We start from the raw sequence: 22,583 nt of genomic DNA, 5'->3' as shown, positions 1-22,583 counted from the left end.
TTGCGCCTTTTAGGGCACTGGCAGTCTTTCAAGAAATTTCCATGGGTAGTTAGTTTTCTTCTGTATTCACATGCTATACGGCAAGTTCTTAGTCTAACTGCATAATTATATTTCCTAGGAATCCCCTCAGAGATTGATAAAAATGATAAACTAACCATTGATGCAAGGTCTGCCATTTTTCTTTTGTGTAATTCCACAGGAAATTTCAGAGACAAAACTGCCATATAACCTGTAATAGAAAATATAATAGTAGAAAATACAAATGCAGTCATAAATTGGTGTAGAAAATGCATAACTAGATGAGGTGGAAGGACTGATAAGCAATATAAAAATCATGCTTTTATTTTTATTACTTAACTGAAATAGTCACAGTGACACATTCATTGCTTTTGTAATACATGAAAGTCATTGTTTCTGTATTTAGAATTAGTAATATAGGGTCTGGAATTTTGGCTATTATTTCCCCTGAGATTCTATAAGCCTCTCCAAAATGCTGATGTAGTTAATATTTCACTAATGTGATATTTACTTCTTTCACAATTATAACTCTAATACATCCCCTCTTCTAGCATGTTGCTTTGTCGTCTTATTCTGTGAATTTTTCTTTAAAATTACTGCCATCCTTGACTTTTCTGTGACTACACCATCTTTTCTTTGGACTTTACCTTTTTACATAAAAGACATAGAGTATAAAATTAAAGTGTTTCAAATGAATTCTCTAAACAATAGCTTAAGAGTAAAACATATTGATTGATATCCCTAAGGCTCTGAATGCTCAAGCCTAGGAAACCTGGTTCTACATTTGAGGTTTCATGCTAACTGAGAGTCAGCTGTTTATCCTCAAGTCTGCTGATGCCAGTTGTACTAATTATAATTATATAATTCAACTAAATATTACATAAAATGAGAAATGCGAGTGCAAGTGAGTTAGACTCTAATTCTATGAAAACTAAGTCAAATGCTTAAAAATGCTTAAAAAGTGAGTTGCTAAAAAAAATTATCAAATTACATGCAAGTGAGGCAATTGTAAAAAAAAAAAAAATCTTTAGTTGTAAAAATCCAGAAAGATTGTGCCCTCAGACTGTTCTGCAATGTCTTTATATTCTATTTCCAAGATAATGAAATAGGAACTATAAAATTGAAGATACTGCAAATGAATGTGATTTGTGAAAAAAAAAAAAAAAAAAGGAAAAATTCAAAGCTTCTAATCGGGAACCAAAAATCAAAGAAAAGAACTTAGCTCCACTGAAGATTTGGTGAATGAATGCACAAAATACAAACCTTAGTTTTAAGAGATGTTATGTATCTTTTGGCATTATTTTCTTCTCCCTTCAGCCACTTTTTAAAAAAATTGAAATATATTTGATACGTAACACTGTGTAAATTTAAGGTGTACATCATGTTAATTTGATACATCCATATATTGTAATATGATTGCCACTGTAGCACCTCCATCACATCGCATAATTACTGTTTCTTTTTAGTAGTTGGAATAATTAAAATCTAGTCTTAGCAAATTTGATGGTTATAATACAGTACTGTCTATACTCAGCACACTGTGTGTTAGGTCTCTAGGACTCGTTTACTACTCATTGCATTGACCACTTTTTTGATTAACCGACTAATTACCAGCAACTAATGTGTCAGCAAAGAGTGTTCAAGCTATTAAACTATAATCTAGAAGGGCTCTGTTTTCATGGCATTTTAATATTACTAAAATGTGTCATTAAAAGCTGAAATGTTTTACTAGTACAAGACTTCTGTTATTTGGTTTATAAAATATGAGAATATGGTTGAGTATAGAATAACAGTGCCTAATATCTTAATATGTTGCATTTATAAAATGTTGGTGTGGGCTGATACGATTTATGAAATAAATTTCTATTTTTTTGCCTTTTACAGTTTCAAATTTCCATTTAAAAAACAGGAGGAGTTGTTTGCTTTCTTGTTTTGTTCTAGTGTGAATTTTTGTTATTGTTATTGTTTTAGTAAAAAATGGGGGAGCGAAGTACAAATGTTAATAGTTCATTTTTCAGACTTTCCAGGAATTAGAAAGCATAAATAGCAACAAAAGAACCTTTCAAAAATATATTTTATGAGATATAATAAAAATACTTTTATTAAGAATAATTAATATACAATGAACACCACATATGTAAAGTGTACCATCTGATGAATATTGATATATGAATACCCCCATGACATATGAATACATCATCCCCAAAAGTTCCTCCCTCCACTTTGTAATCCAATCCCCTCTACTACCCATCCCCATCCCCAAGCAACCCCAATTTCCTTTTTATCATTATAAATTAGGGTTTTTTTCTAGAATTTTATACAAACAGATTCCTACAATAAGTACTATTTTTGTCGGGTTTCTTTCACTAGGAATAATTACTTTGAGACTAATCCATGTTGTAGCATGTATCAATAGTTTGTTCCTTTCTATTGCTGAGTAATATTCCATTGTGTAGATGGACAACAATTTGTTTATCCGTTCACCTCTTGATAAAATTTTCGACTGTTAACAGTTTGAGACTATTACCAAAAAGTCATTATGAACATTTATGTACAAATCTTTATGTGAAAATATGCATTCATTTCTCTTGGGAGTAGGATGGCTGTATCACATAGTAAGTATGTACTTAATTTTTTAAGAAACTGCCAACAGTTTCCAAAGTGGTTGTGTCAATTTTCATTCCCACCATCAGTGTATCAAAGTTCCTATTGCCCCACCTCCTCTCTAATAGTTGGTGTCAAATTTGGTACCTTCAATCTTCTTAACTTTAAGTATTCTAGTGGGTGTAACTTGCACAAGGACAAACTTGTAAGTGGCATAAATGGCAAAGCTGGGATTTGAACTCAGGCAGCCTGGATCCAGGAAGCAAGTTCTTATCCAGCACACATCCTACTCTCTCCATAATTGCCCTATAGCTTAAGAGACTTGTTTGCTAATTTGGGTATGTAATCACATTACATAATATTATTTCTGTGGGAAGATGTATTCTGAACTCCTGCCTTTTCTTTTTAGCAAATTTCTAGGCTACAACCTGTTTGTAAGTTAGCAACTACCCACAGATTAATACACTTCCTTAAATAAATATGGAATTTCTGAGCACATTTTAATAGTAAAATATTTAATAAGTATACATGAATAAAAACTCATCAGTGATGCTCAGGCCCAGCCATTGATAGACAATCTGGGTGTCTTCCTTCTCACTAGATTATTTTTGGAGAGGAAGGAATAATAAGAATATGAAAGCACATTTAACAAAACAAAACAAAAACCCCATTATCCAAACGGGGTCAAAAAGTGAGTCTCTTAGGTAATCAGTGAAAGAGAAAAAGGAGGGAGACAATATATTAGCCCACTTTAGGGAGACTTAGAACTATCCTGTTATTTATGTGCTCACTTGGAGCATGTGTCAAGTTATCTCACTTATGTAATTGTCTCTTTCTTATTACCTTTCCTCAAAAACTAAATGAGCATCTGTTAACTCTTGGTTACAAATAACAGAAGCCCAACCTAACACAAAAAGGGAATTTATCAGCACATTTAACTTAGAAGACTCTGGCTGAATCTACGAACTCAAGATGATGACTCAATTCCACCTTGCTCCATCTTTCAGTTCTATTTTCTCCCATGTTGACTTAGGTCCTTTTCAAGAGGTGTCAAAGTTGGCCACCAGCAATCCCTGAAGAGAGAGCACACTATTCTCTAAAGAGCTCCAATAACAGCTCCAAAAAACATTCTCAGATGTTAAGATTGGTCCATGATAGGTCTTGTAGCCATCCCTATTCCAGTAACACTGCATAGTAGCATAGAATACTCCATTTTGGTCCCCATTTACAAAATCAAGGTGATTATTACCAAAAGAAGAAGAAAAACATTCTGGGCAGGCAAAAATTACCCACTATTAAATTTCTTTTTTCCCATTATTCCTTGTTATCTTTCCCCTCATTTTCCTTTCTGGGAAAGGACTTGAACCAATCCTCTATGAACTTTTTCAAGACAGGCTCACTGTTAACTTGATAGTAATAAACAAAAAGTAAGTTCTCTGTTATTATGGATTGAACTGTATGCCCCCAAATTCATATGTTGAAGTCCTAACCTCCAGTATCTCAGAACGTGACCTAATTTGGAGACAGAGTCTTTGCAGAGCTTAATCAAGTTAAAATGAGGTCATTAGAGTGGGCCTCAATCCAATATGACCACTGTTCTTATACAAAGGAGAAATTTGGAAATGCACACATGCAGGGAAAAGGCAACATATACTTGGGGGAGGGAGACAAGGCAGGGAGTTGAGATAAGAAAAGAATATTTAGGTAGATGTAAATTATCAGTAGTACTTTGGTTCTTGGCTTGGTGACTATCTATCATCCCACCTTTTTGTGGGAGGAGTGGTAAGTAAAAGTAAATGTAAAAAATAAAACTTGGGGCACCTGGGTGGCTCAGTCACTTAAGCATATGACTCTTGATCTCAGCTCAGGTCATGATCTCATAGTTTGTGAAATCAAGCCCCATATCGGGCTCAGTACTGACAGTGTGGAGTCTGCTTGAGATTCTCTCTCTCCCTCTCTCTCTCTGCGCCTCCCTTGTTCATGCACTCTCTCTCAAAATAAATAAACCTTAAAAATAAATAAATAAACAAACAAACAAATAAATAAATAAAAGTAAAATAAAGAAAATAAAGGGGCACCTAGGAGGCTCGGTTGGTTAAGTATCCGACTTCGGCTCAGGTCGTGATCTCATGGTTCATGAGTTCAAGCCCAGCATCAGGCTCTGTGCTTAGAGCTCAGAGCCTAGAGCCTGCTTTGAATTCTGTGTCTCCCTCTCTCTCTGCCCTATCCCACTTGCGCTCTGTCTCTCAAAAACGAATAAATATTTAAAAAAAAAAGAAAGAAAATAAAGAAGGATCACTTATGGATCAATGATGACAACATATTATGATTAATTCAATTCTATTTACCTGTCATCCAAATAAAATATATTATGCAGATAGAAATCAATAAAACAATAAGATCAATGACTTTCAAGGAAAAAAAGTAAAAGTTAAGAGGGAAAAGGGAAAAAGTATCCCCCCCCCAAATTCATTACTTTTGGGGGTTTCTTTATGTATTTTTTTTTCTTCATTGCAGACCAGAGAAAATTTCTTCATGCACCAGTTACTAGAAACGAGTGACCTAGACTAATCCCCCCAGAGTCCCAAAAGTTTTAGACTCTCATCACTCAATTTCACATACTGTCTTTGGAATTGGGGCAGAAGGTTTTGGTGGGTTTTTTTGTTTTTTGTTTTTTCTGTCTTGTCTGAGTCCGTATTCTTAAAAATGAAAATTCCAGTGACCATAAGTATTAATGCTATTGTACCTTAGAAACACATGGCTCAAGATGTATGTTAGCAGAAAACAGTCTGAAGATGTCACTCAACAAAAACATTTCCAGAAGCTTAGCACTTAATTGGTCTTATTAGCACCATCTGCTCATCAGTGTTGCTTGTGGAAAAGTGTTTTCATCAGAGAGCAACAAGTTGAAAACAAGGCAGATCACCACACTTTGTTTTGAATTTGACACCACATTTTGCCTGCCTTTTATCACAGTTTTAAATCGTCAAATTAAGTGAGTGAGTGAATCATAGCACTTGCATCACTTGTTAGACCCTGGTTTTCTGATTCTTCAGGAACACACTCATGTCCAGAAGTCCTCTTCTCCCCAGAACTGCCTCCATCAGATTGCTTAGCCAAACATTTGGAGAAATCTTTTAGTAGTAGTTTCAAGCAAATTTTTCACACGCTCCATTTGTTCATTCTTAAAATCTGGCTGTTCTAACACATCAGGCATAGAGAGAAGATCATGCTGAAATTAAAATCAGACGCTGGGTGAAGTATGAACAAAAAATTACTCCTATTATAAAAGCGTTTTTGACAACTAAGCGCTAATGATAAGAGAGTTCACTGGATTTCCTGCCTTCAATGTTTACTTTAATATTATTAATCTAACCATCGTTTGTTTTAAAGATATTTCTATAATAAAGTAAAAATATTCTAATCATTACCATGCTTATTTCAGAATTTGACTTAAAAAGTGGAAGTTAATATTAAGTCTTTACTTCTTTAGATTTATACATCACTTTTTATATGGATAAATGCAAAAAAAAAATGATAATTTGCCAAAGTGGCAATTTAGCCAAAGCAAACATAACACTCTTAAGGAAGAGAATGTAAATAGCAGCTTTCTTTCTTAGCCATCTCGGCTGTTGGTATAACTGTTTATATTACACTAAATTAATACTTTTTATTGAAGAACAGAATGATAAACAAGAAAAATAAAACTATCCTCAGAGCTCTATTCAAGACATAAAAGACTCTCCCAGGGAAAACAGCAAAAATTAGTTGTACAAAGATGTAAATTTAAGTTTATTCTTTTTTCATAATAAAAACACACACATACACACACACACACACCCATCCTGGAGTTTAGAATGCACGTTGGCATCAATCAGTTTTTTTAAAATTCGCATCTTGCTTTTATTTTATATTACAATGACTTATTTCCAACTCATTAAAATTGTTTGAAAACATTTTTATTACTTTAATTATGTGGATAATATTATTACTTATTTTTACATATTTTATATTTCTATTTCTATATACTTATTATTGTTATGTGGATAACATTATTTCCCATATTATTACTTATATAGATTTTTTTCTTTTTTGTTATATAAATAACACTGAGAAGAAACTCTTTGGATGAAAGCTTTGCCAGCATTTCTGGGTTCCTTAATAAAGCTTCTAGTTAGGAGTGTAACAGATCCTAGGAATGAAAACATATGAACAATCTAAAGCCCTCTGAACATGTTTGTAGATTACTTTCCTGAAAAGTTGACCATCCTTATTAACATTTACTAGTTAATTTTTAAAAAGAGGTAGAAGTAGTTAATATATTATTTTAAATTTGTTTTTATGATCAAGAAAATGAATTCTTTCAAATGTCAGTCATTTGTAATTGTTCCTTTGTGAAAATTTTCATTTCCCTGTCCATTTATTGATAAATCCTCATGTCTTAATAGCTTTTAGGAGATCTCCAATGTACTGACCTTATCCCTTTTTGTTATTTTTCCATTTATTTGCCTTCCGATTCGATTTATACACTTTGCAAAATACAGATCTTTCAAAAGCTCTTTTTTAAAAATCTCTTCACCTTTTCTTTCTTATTTTCGCTCATTGCTTTTATATTTACAAATGCCTACATCTTATCTCTTTTTACGCCATTCACCTGTGGGTGGTCGCCGCCCAGAGACTTCTCAAGGTCTCAAAATCCCTACGTGCAGAGTGAACCTCCAGGCCCAGGGACCGGCTGCTCCCCAACAACAGCCATTGTTTCACCGGGTTTCCTGAGCACCAGGGGCCTGGGGGGTCGGCAGCGAACAAAGCAAATGCAAATCTCCACCCTCCCGGAGCTTCCATCCCCTTCCTGGGGCATCACTTTTTCCCCAATGCCTGGCTTTTTTTGTCACCATAATTTTACTAATGTGCCATTGCCTGGATGTGTTCCCCTCTTCTGCAACAACCCAAATGTGATACCTCCTCCAAGGGCCAGCTCTCCCAAGACGTTCTTCCTTGAGGAGCCACCCACGTGACAATCCCCTCAACTTGCAGGCCCTTGGGCTCTTATGTTCTAATCTCCACAAAGAGTTCCTTTGTAACTGTTCTCCACTGGTACCATTAACGTAGCCTAACATAGCCACCATAATGATGTGTCCTTAGGTGCCACTTTACTTAAGTGTTGTGGTTTGTTGTGTGTATGTGTGTTTTAACTTTTACATCTCATTCTAAACCATGCAAAGTGTATTTTGGTTTACAGTACTGGTTTAGAAACAATACTGATTCTTTTTCAATGTTAATCCACTGTTAAAGGCCCAGTGAGAATAACATTCCCTTGCCAATGACTTGTGATAGTTCTTTTATCATGTACTAAATTCTTTCTTAGATCCTGGGTTGATTGCCTATTTCCTATTCTGTTTCAGTGATCTTTCTATTTTGCATCAGAACAACATTATAGCTTAGCTTTATCATATTATTTTGGATACAAAGTAATATGGACTGTTTACCTTACATCTCATTTTGTGGGTATTCCTAGGTACATTATGTTTTTCATTGTTCTTCTGAATGAATTTTTTTTCTGTTCTGTTTTCTGACTTGTTTTTACTGGTGTATTGGAAGGGTTTTTAAAATACGTGTTTATCTCAAATCTGAGCTTTTCATTTTCAATAATTATTAGTTGATTTTGTAGAGTTTGCTGATATCTGATCATAATGTCTGTAAATAATGAAAATTCTCTTTCCTAAAGTTATGTCATATTGACAGAAATTCCAGAGTAATATTAATTAATAATGTTAATAGTGGGTATTCTTGTCACAGAAAAACTAAAATAATGGCTAAGGAAAAACTATGGTCAACTTTCTATTAACAGTAAAGTTGAAAACAAATCACCCTTAATTATCCTAGCTTAAATTAACTGCTTCGCAAATTTACTGTGGATAAGGTACATCGAGATCCTGGGGACATGTTCATTTCTCCAGGAAGGGGACAACATCTGACTAACACTTCCAAGGTGGCTTCAAAAGGAAAGCAACTTCAGATCTAGATTGCACTTGAGAGGAAAAAGGCCAGAAGGAAGTTAGGTGAGTGAGTCTCTGGATTCCCATACTTCCTTTCCTTAAAAGCAGTTTCTGGAATGGTGGCCAGTGGACTCATCTCTTTTCCAAATGACTATAACAGAGAGCTGAAGGTGAGCATCACTTAAGCATCCCTTAAGGTGAGTGTTTTTATAGACTGATAAAACCAAAGGAACTTAGTATAATGGCTAAAAGTTGCTTTGTTTTCAACCTATAAAATGTAGATAATTATATCTCCCTCTTAAAGTTGTGTGCTAATTGTAGGAGGTACATGTACAATAAACAGCAACCATTATTATTATAAAGCACACATTAAAATTTTGTAAATAAATGTCAAGCTGTCTCAGGAGATTTTCTCTATTTTCTATTTCTATAACTAACAATTTGGCATCTCTTATCAAACACCTTATTAGTTTTACTCCACATTGCAGCAAACCCCCTGAAAAGGGTTTACATTGCTAGAACTTCATTATAACTAGACAAAAATAGTATAGTGCATTTGTCAGCCTTGTACACAGGAAATACATAAATATTTTAAGCCAATCACATTCACACATTTTAGGCCGCATCACTTGAAAGGGCACTTGGGTGGCTCAGTTGGTTAAGCACCCAACTTCGGCTCAGGTCATAATCTCATGGTTCATGGATTCAAGCCCCTGCATTGGGCTCTGTGCTGACCGGGTGGAGCCTGTCTGGGATTCTCTCTCTCTCCCTTTCTCTGTCCCACACTCACTCCCACGCACTCTCTCTCAAAATAAATAAATAAACTAAAAATAAATAAAAATAAAATTTGTCACTGAAAATATGTAATTTGCTAATCTGCAAGAATTTCTAATTCATGACACTACAGTACATTTCATCTCATTTAAGTTTTAAGCAAAATTACATCATAAGCAAAGAAAATAAATATTTAAAATGTACATATAAATTACTGAAATGAAACTTAGTTATGGTAATACATTTATTAAGAAAATCTAATATATATTAAACTTCATCTTATTATCTATGTAGTATGACTGCCAAAAAATGTCTATTGTGAATCTATTCATAAGAGAAAAAAGTCATAGTAATCCAAATTGAGGAACAGTCTGCAAAACAACTGGCCTAGAACCTTCTATCAGATAATGTCATGAAAGATGAAAAAGGCTGAGTAAGTGTTCTAGATTAAATGAAACTAAAAAGACTTAACAACTAAATGCAATGTAGGATCTATGATTGGATTCTGAAGCAGAGTTAAAAATGATTTATATTGAATATTATTGGAATATCCAAATAATAATAATATTGGGAGAATTTGAAAATAGACTGCATATTAGATGATAATAATGGATTTAAATTAAATTTGTTAAGTGTAGTTATTTGGTTGTTATTGTGTAGAATATCCTTATTCTTTTTTTTTAATGTTTATTCATTTTTGAGAGACAGAGATAGAGTGTGAGTGGGACAGGTGCAGAGAGAGAGGGAGACACAGAATCCAAAGCAGGCTCCAAGCTGTCAGCACAGAGCCCGATGTGGGGCTTGAACCCACAAACCATGAGGTCATGACCTGAGCTGAAGTCGGACGCTTAACCAACTGAGCCACCCAGGTGCCCCAGAATATCCTTATTCTCAAGCATTACATGCTGAAGAACCAAGACATGGGCAGCTAACTTTTAAAATAAAGAAAAAGGGGCACCTGGGTGGCTCAGTCAGTTAAGCATCTGACTCCTGGCTTGGGCTCAGGTCATGATCTCATGGTTTGTGGGATCAAGCCCCGTGTCAGGCTCCGTGCTGACTACGGAGACTGCTTAAGATTCTCCCCCCCCCCCCTCTCTCTCTCTGCCCCTCTCCCTTGCTCATGCTCTCTCTCTCTTTCTGTCTCCAAAATAAAGTAAAATAAGGGGCACCTGGTGGCTCAGTCAGTTAAGCTCTGACTTCAGCTCAGGTCATGATCTCATAGTTCGTGAGTTCAAACCCCACATTGAGCTCTCTCCTGTCAGCACAGCAGAGAGCCCTGTGCTCTCTGTCCCCCTCTGTCCCTGCCTCTCCTCTGCTTGCATTCTCTCTCTCAAAAATACATAAACATTTAAATAAAGAAAAAAATATAAATATCTAGGGAGAAACAAATACGGCAAAATGTTAATTTTGGAACCTACATTAATTGTGTATCATTGTTTGTTGTACTATTCTTTCAACTTTTCTATAGGTTCAAAAAAATTTTTAATGTAAAATTGAGAGTAAAAAAAGCTAAGCTACCTAACTTAAAAAGTGTCTTGTATCTAACAAAAAGTGGGCACTCCCTCCTGCTTTCTTGCCCATGCCCTCCTACCTGCATGTCCCCGAATGATACCAGTTTTCTGTTGGCTAAATTGTCCAGTCATTGCTTGGGGTTTCTGGTGTCATGCAGAAACCACTCACACAATAAATCCACTGCAGCCATTGACGTGTTCTCTTTCATAAGATGGCATTCATTTTCAAGTGCACATGATTTATTTAGTTCAGACCATCTGCATGCATACTTTTGCTTGTCTTTGACTATTCAAAGAATTTGTATGTTACCCTAATTAAAATTAAAATTTTATAAAACTCATGGGGAGGGCCTTTATTAAAAAAATTTTTTTTTTCTTCCTCAGATTTCTACCTGTAATTTAAGGAACTCCACCTGCTTCCCAGGATTGCTGTGAGGATTGAGTGAACAAATGGATGAAAACACTCACCCAAGAGTCTGGCAATCAGTAAATGCATTGACATACAATAAATTGAGGCAATTATTATAACCTTAACCTTAATTTATGAAGCAGTCTTATCTGTTGTTTATAAGGAAAATAGCTACGTACTATACATGAGAATTCACAACAAAGTTCAAAATTTTCATTTCTGGTGATACAAAGTATAGAAAGTCTTATAAAATATTCTGCTCCGAGCAAAATAACTTCTACCATAGATGTTACCTGGGCAATAGAGAGCTGGTATTATGGGAATTTACAGGTGAAATTAAAGTACCATAACTCATTATATCTACAGTCTTTAATCCTAAAATTTTATTTTTTTAATCATTTTTTAAAGTTTATTATTTTTGAGAGAGAGACAGAATGCAAGTGGGTGAGGGGCAGAGAAGAGGGAGACTTGAATCTGAAGCAGGCTCCAGGCTCTGAGCTGTCGGCACAGAGCCTGAACTGAGGCACCAACATGTGAAACCGTGAAATCATGAACTAACCTGTAGTCGGACACTTAACCGACTGAGCCATCCAAGTGCCCCAATCCTAAAATCTTTCTTAGCAAAGTTCTACCTCTGGTCTGTAGGGGAAGTATGCAATGATTCTTTTTTTTTCTTCCATTCCTCCAGCACTGGTAGATTCAAATACTAGATGCTCAATACACATTTCCAGATTGAAGTAAAGATGGGAAAAAAATGGAATGTTTGTATGTTTACAGAAATGACAGTGGAGAGAGAAGGGGGGTGGGAAATGATAATGTAGGAAAGAGAGAGAAGAACTACAACAGGTGCATTTTAATAAATAAGAGAAGATGAGATTGGCCTTAAAAAGGAGCCCATACTATTCATCCAAAAGTAACACTTGACAAGTGAGGATATGAGAGGTGACGCTGAAGGTTTGAAGGGAGACAAGAAGGTATGCAACTGTCAGGTAAGAGAGTGGGGAAGTGAGTGAATGGACTAGGAGAATACAAGACATCTCTCAGAAACCATTAAGGGCCCAATGAGGTTAACTATCAGAGATTTCAAATGAAACCGAAAGTAGGCAATGGCAGGCCTAACCAGGTTGAGCTTTTGTGAAGGCAGTATGATGAGGTAAGAGAGAGGGGCACGGGATTTGAAGATGAACAAAAGTTAGTGACTATAGTGCTTGATTATGGAATTTACACTGGGCAAGGAAGGAAAAGTGGTCAACAGGAAGAGGGGAGACGGCTAACAAACAGTAACGTCAATGGACCCAACCATGGTTCTGGTTTGACCCAAGCCTTCTTAGAGTTACAGTCCAGAGAGAGGAGTTAGAAACGTGATTGTCAGAGAATAATATGCAGGGAACTGAGATGATGAAGCTGTTACAATTATTGGTAATGATAAAGTCTAGGATATAATTATGGAGATGAAGTGCTAAGGTAGGATTATTGGAAGAGAGGTGTGAAGAAACTAAGTAACCAGAGTGTTGGAAGGATCACCTATGTGTTTATTAACATTACCAAGAACTAAGATAGAAGTAGCCTGCAGTGGGTCAGGAGATAAACCAAGAGAACAAGCACAGTAACCCAGAGAGCCAGTAGATGGAAGCAAAAGGGAGATAGTGTAGTGAGCTGTGACCAGGGAGTGGTGGGTTTCCAGGGTGTTCTGGACCCTACAGATGGAGGCAAAGACACCTAGGAAGGGGCAGTCTTGCTGCAAGCACAAGGAGTGCCTTCTTGGTCTCTGAACTCAGTTTCCATTTAGTGTCCTTGGAATGCATTATATCTATAAAATGGCTTGGAGACAATGCTAGGTGCTCAATAAATATTCACTGAATGAATGAATAAAATGTGAATGACAGCTTCCTCTCCAATACCTTAGAGGTATTAGCATGTTTACACCATCAGATATTTCAGCACATTCCTCAAAGCTACTCCTCGGTTCTTTAACACCATGAGGATCTCTTTCTCTCTTTCTGTTGGATTTGGAGATTTGGGGGCAGGTGAATAGCCCTTAATTTTACTATGCAGATGTCTCCTTCAAGTAAAACATAACTCCAGAAGGAGAGGAGGAACGGGAGGGGAAATTTTGGGACTACCCAGTTCTTCTTTTGAGAAAGTTAGATATTAGTCACCATTCTTTCTGCTTTATTTGTCCATCAGCAGCCCTTGGTCAGAAGCCTAAGAACCAAGCCATCTGTCGAGTTTTCACTCCTCAGGGAAGATGCATTATTTATGCTGCCTCCTATGTCTTTGCTTTCTGAGTTCCTGAGTGTGGGAACAAGCCCATTAGCCAGAATTTCCCAGAACACCAGGTCATGGGAAATCCTTGCGCAGAAGGTAGTGACCTGCAGCACTCCAGATGCTGGGAGGAGTCTTCCTAGTGGTGTCAGCATAACTTCCTGCACTGCTTAATCCCCTCTCACAGACCCAACCTCTTTCCTGTCCACCACCTACCTTCCAGCCCCTTCCCTACCCACCTCCACTAACCCTAGCCCAATCTGTACAAGGTGAATAATAATTCAAATGGCCATTTTTGTAATCATGTTACTAATGTTGCCTAAAGACCAGGTGGCAACATACAGTTATGGCTATCATTACATACATATCAGATGTACTTTGAAATAAGATTAATGTGATTACAATACTAAGCTTTGAGTTTAAACTGCCTTAAGGGCATGTCGTGTCAAACATTATTAGAAATAACAATAATAAAAATATGCAGGGCAAAACGGTCTTAACAATTAATATCTTTTGCTGTTTCCCAAGTGTTTTTCTTTATTTCCTTTAAGTATAGCATTGTCAAATAATTGTAATAAAGTGGCTGTCCTTCAGTAAGAGTGATATTACTATTATTAACAATGTTTGAGGTGTTTATTCATAACTAAGAAGAACTGAATTTGCATATAGCTCTGCTGCCCCAATTAACCCACCATATTCATTTCCAATAAGTATTTATTGAGCACCTACTATGTGTCAATTACAATTGTATTTTTGCCTTACATATATTTACCTGAGAATCATGTTAGATCATGAATTTTCCAGTCCTTTTTTCCCTTTCCAAAATATGACTTATTATAAAATTCTCATGTTCCCATAACACTACTAAGTGAAATGATAAATATAATGTACATAAAATAAATTTTGAAGAAAACCAGTGTTTGGTACATTTTAGTGCATTTCTCATTAATATTTAACTCTCAACGGTCACTGCCTAATCTTACCTTCACTTGCCCAGACTTGATTAGAATGCTCTTCTTAAACTCATCTTTATAGATTAATTTTTTTCTGCTATTTGATTTACATGTCTGGTTTTGCCAATCATTAGCCTAAATGATTAAAAAACTCTTGAATAAATAATAACTAATCATATAGCTATTTCAATTAATTCACTTTTAAGTTCTCCAAAATCATTTTAAAGAATTATGAAAAGTTTCTCAGATCATACACACATACATAATGTAGCTGGAAAAAAAACAAAAAACACCAGTATAGTTTAGGTTGAGTTTGTTTTCTATTATAAAGTCCGGGATGAAGAAAGAATTGATATTCTAACTATTTTGAAATAGTTAGACTAGGTTTTAAGTTAAAATTTTTAAAGCCATTAACACAGATGGGATTTTTTTCATTTTTGAGTGGAAAGGAGATTAAAATCTTCACTGTTGTTTAACTGAAAAAAAATTCCAGTGAGTCCTAATACTATTATTGGCATTTCTTTTCCAAAGGTAAGGCTTTCATTTATTTATTTGTTTTTTCTTACAACACATTCTTTTATTGCAACATTTTCCTCAGTTTGGAAAACTATGCCCCCTGATTAGATACTTGATAAGACAATATTACATGCTGTTGTCTGTTTCTTTCATATGTCAAGAAAGGGTGATATTGTTAAAACAGTTATTAAAGTTGGAGAGTATTTCACTGCACTAATTATTTTGAAGGAACAGCAATTTCCAGTGAAACGAAGTTCAACTTCCTCATAAAATGCTAATGTATATCTGTTAAGGTATTACAATGTCAGATGAACCAATACCTATTTCTTCAATATTGTTCAGATAGATAGAACTTTTAAATGTTTAAAATACCATAGTTAAATATAAACTCTATTTCTGAAATAGAAATTCAATTTTTACAAAGTAAACATTTAAATACCATTAGGTACATTGGCAGGTATATTAGTGTTCAAGTTTATTATACTGAAATTGATACAAAAGAAACATTCCTTTGTTTGAAATAACTCTAACGAGACAAAGTTGAAAGCAAATAATTCCCAATTACAATAATTTCAAAATAATAATCTTTGAAAGTCTAGCATTAGTCTCCAGAAAAGGTTAAGTTCATTCTCATCATCTTGCATTATGTACAACTTAAAAACAGTAACTTTGTACTACGTAGGTGTTAGGTTGACATTTCCACTTATTATTACCTGTTTGTATTAGGCACGTTCTTTTAAGCCACTTCAAGTATTTTTGGAACAAAGCAAAGCATAAAATAAACAAATGCATTACATATATGGCTGGCATTTTGTTTTCCAACATGTCTAAATATTTTGTGTGATCTCCAGAGTTGAGGATAAAAACAAACACTATATAGTACTATTTACCATAGTCTTTCATGTGAGTTGCAAGAAGCTGAAATAATACTTTGTTTTGTATTTTAATGAACTGAGGTAAGATACTAGAGTATTGCAATAAACAAACTTACAAGTAGGCTCTGAAAATAACCAAAGTTATTAGATTACAGAATTTTACAAGTTTGACATCACTTTTATTTTATTATTCCTTATGGCAATACAAGCTTTACAAACAAACACTTCTAGTTCTTACAAAGACATCCTCAACTAGGGCATGACTGACCAAAATACCCAAAAAGAAAGCCAACTCTTTCTCCAGGTCTTCTCCCACATACCCACTCCCATCCCACCCCACCCACCACTATCCCCAGAAGCAATTCTGATTGTAACCTCTCCCTCCCCCTCTACCCCACTCTGAATGCATTCTGCAACCACTAAAACCCAAAGGATAATTTCAAAACCAAGGAAGATATGATTGGTTGCCTATCTATTATAATTTCCCCATTTTTTATACTTTATATATCAATTTAAAGGACCTTGAGTTTTTTCTAGCAGCAGCATACTCAATTCAAAGAAGGTAGACTCTCCCTCCAGACCACAGCACTAACCACAGTTGATATAAACCAGGAGTGTAATTCCATTCTTCTTTGTTAATGTTTGGAGTGACCCAGTTCTAGTGAGTTCTGGTCAATGAGACAGGAGGGGAAATCTGCTAGGTACACTTTTGGGAAGGATTTTGCTCAAGGTAAGGTGATCTCTTCTTTCTTCCTTGAATGTTTGAAGATGCAGCCATCATGTGCCAATGTGGTTGTCTGGAACAACATGCCAGCATTCTAGGGATGGCAGAGAAGAGTGAGCCTGGATCATTGAACTCCATATCTGGAACCTCCATCTGTAGCTTTCTTGTTTGGTTAGATAATTGAATGTCCTTATGAGTTATGTAATTGATGTTTGGCTACTCCGTTACTCGCAGCAGAAAGTGATCTTAACTGATATTCTGAAAATTAAAAGATGATACCTTCCCTGTTTCACTTATCTTTAAGCACTGTCTAAAGGCTTTTAATGATACCCCTTTTTAAAGAGAAATGTTTTCATCTCCCATTCTTATTCCTCTCTTATGTTGTACACCTATTCTCATTTCTGAGATTTTATTACTATAAAGTAAGCCATATGAAATTATAAAGAATTAAGTACCCACAAAGTCCCCATTTTAAATACCCTTTCCATACATATCATTGTGATGTGCCAACTTTTAAAGTACTCAATCTCCTCCCAAATCCCATCAACATTAGAATGTGTTTTCAGGAAGGGATATTAGTTATATCTTTAGTATGATGCCGGATGCCCTTATGCAGGGATTTTTCAATGTGTATACACAGATCACCTGCATCAGAATTACCTGCAGGCTTGTTAAAAATGCAGACTCTTCAGCCTCATCCCAGAACTGATGAAACTGGGACCCAGAATATGTACTATAACAAGCTCCTCTATTGAAGATTGAGAGCCACAGGCTAAGGTAAATTTTTTTGAATAGAGTTGGGTTGAAGTAAAGGAGATTTTGAGATGAGATGCCTGAGACCCTTATATATACTGAAGAAGTGAGCCAGCTGTGGGCTTTCTTGGACATTAACCATGTTATAATGCTTCCTTTGCAATGAACATGTGAACTTCTATATTTTCATCAGGAGAGCATGGCATAGTAAGGCTTCCCTCTTCTAATGAAATAATTTATATAAATAAGACAGAAATAACATAGTTCATGGACTACTAGTTTGGTTTTTTTTGTTTTTTTTTTTTTTTTTGGCTTACATTGATTCATTTCTGATAGAATATCTTTGGTAGAAGCTTTCTCTCAATGCTCCATTAAAACAAAACCATTCAGCTGATGACATTTTAGTGGATTAAATAAAAATGAATCATACACAAACCAAATTTTTTCACATTAACATATTTTGGAAGATGTCACACAGTAAAAAGGAAACAAAAGTAGGAATGCAGTGAAGTCCAGGTTATTAAGCTGAATACAAAAGTGGTTATTAGGGCTAGATAATTACAAAGGTTCTAAAGCTAATTGCAAAGAATACAAATTACATTGAGAATCATTTTATTTATTTATATTTGTTTATACTCTATTTCATTCTACAAATATTATTATTATTATTTTAAATTTATTTATTTATTTATTTATTTATTTATTTATTTATTTATTTTGAAAGAGAGAGAGCATGGGAAGGGCAGAGAGAGAAGGTGAGAGAGAGAATCTGCTGTTAGCGCAGAGCCCAAGGCAGGGCTCAAACTCATGAACCGTGAGATCATGACTTAGGCCAAAATCAAGAGTTGGATACTTAAGCAATTGAGCCACCCAGGTGCCCCTACAAATACTATTCGAGGCAGAAAAGTGCTTTAGATTTTAAAAGTCTTCCATTTTTCGATGCAAATAGGAGATAAATTTATTATTTATGAGTTAGTGTTTCTACAGATAAGGAAGACATTTATAGGTGCTTTCTTTCACCAAAAAAAAGCATGGTATAAATAATTATTCATGAAATACTATACTCTATTACTTAGTGTTTCTCATCAACAGAACAACGAGAAAAGTATGGTTCTCTTCCATGCAAGCTAATCAAAGAAATTTACATTTTACAGATAGATAGCATATGCCTTTAAAATGGTTATACCTGTGTGGCAAATCTCTCCTGCAAACAGTCTCATTGAGGAGCTATCCTATGCTTTCAAGAGCTCCAGAGCAGGTGATCTGGAGAGTAGAGTATCTCTGTGCACTCTTCAAGGGTTCCCTGTTGCCACCCATGCCCATAGCTGCTTCTCACCATCTCTGTGGTTTCTAGCCTCTGCTACTTCTGTAAGTACTGCCTTCACTCTCTTCTCTTTTCTGTTCTTTTCTTTTGTTAATCCCCTGCTTCATGGGTTCAACAAACAGAAGTTGGCATGAAGGCTTTTATAGGCAGGTTTAATCAATCAGAGCAATCTGGTGGGTTTTGCTTTGTCTGTTCATTTGTTGATTGGTGTGATCAACCCATCCATCATGATGCAGAAGGCTTAAGCTTTGGTTTGACACTTTTCTCTGCAATGTTTCTTTTGTTTAATAATGGGTTCTGAGTTGGTCTTGAAGATTCAGGGTCATTGAAGGATGGATGTTGGGTAGGCAAGGATTTACAGGAATTTTATCAGGATAGAAAGATAATTCCAGATATATTATTGTGCTTAAAATAGAATCGCACAAGTCCTAATGAAAAAGCTAAAATTTGAACACTTTCGCAATATGAATTGGCCCTGGGATATATACAAAAGCAATGCACAAAATATCAGTAAGAAGCATGACAGGCATACATTATAAACCTAAATCATCTTTTTCTTCCTGAATCAGTGTCAGAAAGTAATTCTTCATTGATTAGTAAAGACCAATAACAAGAATAAAAGATGGGTTTTTTTTAAATCAGTTCATTAAAAATATAGGTAATTTGGTAAAATCATCTAAAATTGGACTTGAGTTTATCACAACAATTAGCTAAGGGGCACGAACAGAGGCATTCACTGAGGTATTATACAATTCTTAGAAAAAGAAAGCCAGCAATGATACTGTGGACACTATAAAAAGAATGAAAGTGAGGAAATATTTCTTTAAAAATACTGTAGCATGGTCTTAAAGAGATGTAGCCCTAAAAGATAGTGCAACACTCATTAGATGAATTAAGAGTGTTTCCAAAATTGAGGTGCCTGTGTGGCTCAGTCAGTTAAGCATCTGATTCTTGATTTCAGCACCGGTCATGATCTCCTGGTTTGTGAGATGAAGCCTCCCGTTGGGCTCTGTGCTGACAGCTCAGAGCCTGCTTGGGATTCTCTCTCTCCCTCTCTCTCTCTGTTCCTCCCCTGTTCTCTCTCTCTCTCTCTCTCTCTCTAATAAATAAATAAATAAATAAATGTAAAAAAAAGTTTCCAAAATAATCAGATAACAATTCTGACTTGGTAGTATATGATAAAATTTATATAATAATGGACTCTTAAATAGTTTTCCTCTGGTCACTGAAGAAAAAACCTAAATCAAGTATTATTAAATTGAATCAAGTGTACACAAAAACTCCTTTGTCATATGGTTTATTATTACCTTACAGGGATTTTAAATCAAACCCCTAGACAATTAAAACAATTTACAAATAACAGCCACAACCGCTAAGTCAGGCTATAAGGAAGCCCTTCTTCCCAATATCAGCATTCTTTTATTTTTAAAAAGAACGCTGTGATTATATAATATTATGTCACAGACATTACTAGCATGGATGTTAATGTCAGTATATACCTAAAAGTAGTAATTTTGAAGATTAAATATGATTTCAGATCAGTACCTTATTGATCATGTGTCCCCATCAGCTTAACAAGCAGTTGGTGAATTTGTTGCCAAGTGGTTTAATTAGGAGTGTTACTTATATGGGCCAGATGCTAAATAAAAGACAAAACAAGATAATCATTTTGCACATTCCAATCAAACCTTCATGTATAAAGCAACTTAGTTGAATGGATTTGTCAAACCTATATTTGCGTTACTAACATCTTTGAATAATTAAAATGTAAGCATCTCCAATTGAACTACATTTATAAATACATAATTCCACCTGGATTTTTGCAAGTACTGTCCAGCTGGTACTTGTTTTCTTACATCCCACAGCTAATCCAGTCTTCAATCCTGTCAGCTCTACCTTCAGAATATATCCAGACCCTGACCCCTCTGACACCACCTCCACTAATCCAAACACCTTTGCCTCTCACCTAGATTACCAGATAACTTCCCAATTGGTCTCCCTGCTTCCACCTCTGTCCCCTAAACAAAGCAGACCCAGTGATCCTTCTAAAATGTAAATCATATCATGTTACACCTCTGCTCATAACTCTACACTGGCACCTCATCTCACTGAGGATAAATCTAAAGACCTCCAAGCTCCAAGCAATTCTGCCCCTGGCTATGAATCCAACCTCATTCTTACCATTTTTTCTTCTTGCAAACTTCCATCCACACTCTTTGCCTTTCTCTAAGCATCTCGGGGCCTTTGCACTCACTGTTCTCCTGCCTGTGTCATTCTTCTTGGATATCTGTGTGGTTCACTCCCCCTCTTCATTGAAGATACTGCTCAAATGTTATCTCCTCTCAGGAGCCTTCTCTCACCACTGACCTAAAAGAGCACTTGTTTCTTTCTCCTCCCCCTTCTGATCTGCTCCTTCCTTCATAGCAATTATCACCCCCAACATATATTTATGTGATGGTTGATTCATTTTGTATCTCTCCCTCTGGTGTGATATCAGTTCCGGGAGAACAGGGATTTGTTGTCCGGTTCATTCTTTCACAAACTCTACTCTTCCAGAAACAACACAGCCTTCTTGCTATTCCTGGAACATGCCAAGCTCTTACTTATTTTTACTCTTATTATCCTCTGCTTCGGAAACTGTTCTCCAGACCCTCACATGGCTCACATCTCATTTCATTCACATTTCTCCTCAGATGCTATCTCCACAGACAGATCTTGCCCTGACCATTTGCCATCATTCTCCATCCTCTTAATTTTTCTTCACAATACCTATCACACTTGTATATTCAATATTTATTTGCTCTTTAATTCATTGACTGTTTTTACCCACATAGAATATAAACTTTCTTGTTCACCACTGCATCCCTAGCATTCAAAATGATTTCTCAGTGGGGCGCCTAGGTGGCTCAGTCGGTTAAGTGTCCGACTTTGGCTCAGGTCATGATCTCGTGGTTTGCAGGTTCAAGCCCAGCGTTGGACTCTGTGCTGACAGCTGAGAGCCTGGATCCTGCTTCGGATTCTGTGTCTCCCTCTGTCTCTGCCCCCTCCCCCACTCATGCTCTGTCTCTATCTCAAAAAAAGACTTTTTAAAAATGGTTTCTCAGTAAATATTTGCTAGGTGTTCAATAAATATTTGCTAAGTGAATGAATGAATAACAAATAACTATGAGAAATACTTTGATAATATTTTTTGAATTACAGGCATAATGTATATTTAAATATTTATAAATGCTCAACATGAACATCTATTATAGATTTATTTTACTTTGAACTACAAAAAATTAGAATAAACTTTCATTTGCATATAACTAAAGCAATTGAAAAGTAAAATAATAAATATATTTCTCAACAGTATAGAAAAACGATGGTCATCATTATGCCTGTTGGTCCCAGGCTAGTCCAAAGACAAACTGCAAAGCAGACGGAGTTCTTCACCCTCTTCTGTTTCTTCTCCAAGAGCTTGCCTTCCTGCCCTCTGCTCAGCCCACTGCCCATAGGCCCCTTCTTCTCTACATTTATCAGCTGAACCTCTTTTTACAAGTACATGTTGTACTGAAAAATCTAACAACTAACCAGTAATTGTCAATGACCAGAAAATTAGTCTTACTGACACTTCTCCTACTATTTAATCATTTAACTACTTTTCTTGGAGAATGCCTTAGGCCCATCAAAGTATATGTTTTTATTTTATTTTATTTTTTAATTTTTTTTAATGTTTATTTATTTTTGACAGAGAAAGAGAGACAGAGCATGAGCAGGGGAGGGGGCAGAGAGAGAGGGAGACACAGAATCCGAAGCAGGCTCCAGGCTCTGAGCTGTCGGCACAGAGCCCAACGCGGGGCTCGAACTCACAGACGG

The 22,583-nt window shown here is 35.7% G+C and overlaps 2 long non-coding RNA genes across 3 annotated transcripts in view; one reads left to right on the top strand and one right to left on the bottom strand.

Annotated features, from left to right (window-relative positions):
- The window catches only part of LOC125168327 (uncharacterized), a 56,237-nt gene extending 44,660 nt beyond the window's left edge, over positions 1–11,577 (top strand). For both annotated transcript variants that reach the window (XR_007153088.1, XR_007153087.1), the window contains 3 exons: positions 8,583–8,684; positions 9,690–9,828; positions 11,291–11,577. This is a non-coding gene — a long non-coding RNA (uncharacterized LOC125168327). The remainder of the gene's footprint in view (positions 1–8,582; positions 8,685–9,689; positions 9,829–11,290) is intronic.
- Positions 11,578–16,368: 4,791 nt separating this feature from the next.
- Positions 16,369–20,985, bottom strand: LOC125169330 (uncharacterized). Its single transcript, XR_007153674.1, has 3 exons — positions 20,907–20,985; positions 20,271–20,364; positions 16,369–16,742 (listed from the first exon to the last, which is right to left on the bottom strand). It is a non-coding gene; the product is annotated as an uncharacterized LOC125169330 (long non-coding RNA).
- Positions 20,986–22,583: the final 1,598 nt, after the last annotated feature.

Source organism: Prionailurus viverrinus, chromosome A1, assembly GCF_022837055.1.
Source record: "Prionailurus viverrinus isolate Anna chromosome A1, UM_Priviv_1.0, whole genome shotgun sequence".
Taxonomy (NCBI): Eukaryota; Metazoa; Chordata; class Mammalia; order Carnivora; family Felidae; genus Prionailurus; species Prionailurus viverrinus.
Note: the sequence above shows the minus strand (reverse complement) of the source record. Positions and strands in the feature narration are given on the sequence as shown.